Raw genomic sequence first — 2,922 nt, 5'->3', positions numbered from 1 at the left:
ATTTGTTATTGATTCAATTCTTGCTTATTAGGGTCTAGGCCTACAGTATTTAAATATTTGAAGATTTAAAAAAAAATATCATTTCTATTACTGAATTTTTTTCATTGGGGCCATTTTTACCTACTTGTCAATCGGGGCCATTTTTACCGGGGCCATTTTTACAGGGGCCATTTTTTCCGGGGCCATTTTTTCCTGGGCCATTTGTTCCGGAGCCATTCTTACCTACATTCCACATCTTTATATACGACTTTTCATGGATCTCGACCTGCTATGTGACAAAGGAGACTTTACAATTAATAACAAATGTGAGTAGGGCCTACAGTATTTTGCATAGTTAATTCACTAGTTAAATTGGAATTTTGTCGTCATTCTATGGTTATTATTTAGACTAGCAGTGTTAGGCAGCCGCATTGAAGGCATTGACATTTTCTACGACAGAAGCATGGACTGAAATAGCTGCATTCTCTTCAACAACATAGTACATTTCAAGTGACGAGCTAAAACCATCGAAACTGGCTAAAGAAACGTTATTTGCTGTAATTACAGCTGGGGCTTGTTAACTTCCATTCGTTTGATTGTAGATTTGTACCTTTTTTCATTGACATTATATGCAATTTATTACCAAGAGTCTATAATTATCTGGTACACAACTTTTGACCTTGAATAATCAAAATTTGTTATAGCCCGACAAAAATATTTTCTATATTATTTTTAAAGGATAGCAGAAGTGATTGAGGAGGCCCAAATGTCACCGTCTTTATCAATACTGATGATATTAATATCTTCATGGATGTGTACTTCCATGATGTCGATATCAAATAAACTACTGTAATACTGTAGTGACGGACCCAGAAATTCGAAATGGGGGGATCCAGGGGGGACTTACACATATAAATTTATGATTATTACCTCCATGGTCCATGTTTTAGATGTCCGGAAACGACTTAAATATGAATACAATTTTCATTTTATTCTCCATTTTTGAATTAATTTTTGAATAATTTAGGCGGGGGCCGGTTGCACACTTCCACTTTTCAAAAATACCGAGCAGTTGAGTATTTTATAGGACTATAATAATAATAATAATAATAATAATAATAATAATAATAATAATAATAATAATAATAATGACGACGACGACGACGACGATGATGATGATGATGATGATGATGATGATGATGATGATGATGATGATGATGATGATGATGATGATGATGATGATAATAATATATAGGCCAATAATGAAATAAAGCGCCGGTATCCGTTTGACAGAAAAACGCTCATGGCGCCCTTAAAAAAGAAAGTCGAAATGTGAAATACATTGTTTATCTTTCAGCTAATGACAGACAAGATCGTGTATTCAAATTGGACCTCATTGGAAATGGGCTGGAATCCGACCTAATGGGCGTTCCTGATGCTCGGTATTTTTTACCTATTCCTGATCTCAATCCATTTGTTATCTTGCTTGTGCATATAAATTCAATCAATCATTCAAAAAATATTATATCATGAAAAATGTTTGTATGAAGATATAGTTACAGTATTATGTTTACTGTTTGAATATGCTGTATTTATGAATCTATATATTCATTTCTATCGAATAGTACACTTTTTATTAATTTTATTATTACTATTATTGCGCAATTGCGATCTACTAGTCACTACCCAATACCATGTACGGTATTTAATAATCCTCGCATCATTCCGTAATATGATGATACTATAAATAATTAATATTTAATATGATAATGCTGATATAAGTATTGTGAAGTACTATTACGTTGTATCAGCAGCATTATGCATTGCGATAACAGAATACGATAGATAAGGTTGGGGTGCCCACTCATTTTTCAGTGGCGAACTTACGTGGGTGGACAGCCGGCCTGCCCCTCCCTCCTCCCCCGAATCTTTTAAAATGGTAAAAAAAATTGTAGAAAAAAAGAAAATTACATTCAAATTATAAATACGAGAGTGCCATTAATTAATATTTTCTGGCCATCTAAAGGTACCATAATCAAAAAGTTTCTTACCTGGCCCCAACCATGGAGAGGCTGAGGTGGTGGGAACCCTTCATTTTGCATACTGAATTATAATTCTTTCTCTGTTTCTTAAACTTTTCTTAATATTTTTCTATTCCAGTGATGTAGACAAAGAAGCCACAACTATGTCTGAACTGAAAGGGCAACAGAACTTACACATTTTTCATAGATAGCCACAAATTATGTCACTCATCAAGCTTCTGGATATGAAATTAGTTAAAATATAGTGTGAATTTTATTTTTAAAATATTTTCCTCTGCAAAAATCTCAAAAATAGTGTTAGCAATATGTATTAATTCTTGTTGGCTGTATGTTTATTAATATTGTATTACTACTGCTAATGTTTATCTTATTAATAAAGTAACCCATTTTTTGTAAAGAATAGATATTTAAGATTTTACAACATGTAGGACCTAAGCTGCAGCATTTTGAGGATTAAAATCTAGTCTATTAATATAGACCTACAGTATATAAATATAAATGTATACATATATCCCAACTTGATTTCAATGCTTGAAAATAAATATCAAATGGAATTGTGCATATCTCTTCTCATCTTATTTAATGTCGGTGTTTACTGCAATAAATTCAATAGCTAAAATATCTTTATTATAAGCTTAAACCAAAAGTGAAGAATTGCTTCATCAATATGTGCTACTTTAATTATTAAACTGGCAATTCTTTCAAGGACGCCCTCAACAAAAACCTGAAATGACGTGGTTGCTAAGCAACAAGCTCATGCATAAACATGAATATTCAGTGACACCTGTTCTAATTAGACTAACAATAAAATCTTTTTGGTCGATTTTGTCAAAACTGAGCTAAAAGTTTTTATTGTTAGTCTAATGAGCACAGGTAAAATAAATATGCATGAGCTGTAGCC

General features: G+C 32.5%; 1 long non-coding RNA gene across 1 annotated transcript; it reads left to right on the top strand.

The window, feature by feature from the left end:
• The first annotated feature begins 258 nt into the window (after positions 1-258).
• On the top strand, positions 259-2,580 carry LOC117122197. The gene is made up of 3 exons (XR_004447682.1): positions 259-305; positions 1,337-1,421; positions 2,140-2,580. It is a non-coding gene; the product is annotated as an uncharacterized LOC117122197 (long non-coding RNA).
• Positions 2,581-2,922: the final 342 nt, after the last annotated feature.

Source organism: Anneissia japonica, unplaced genomic scaffold, assembly GCF_011630105.1.
Source record: "Anneissia japonica isolate Jap-2015-1 unplaced genomic scaffold, ASM1163010v1 scaffold287708_len1499824_cov190, whole genome shotgun sequence".
Lineage (NCBI taxonomy): Eukaryota > Metazoa > Echinodermata > Crinoidea > Comatulida > Comatulidae > Anneissia > Anneissia japonica.
The sequence above is the reverse complement of the archived record's forward strand: the minus strand, read 5'-3'. Positions and strand labels throughout refer to the sequence as shown.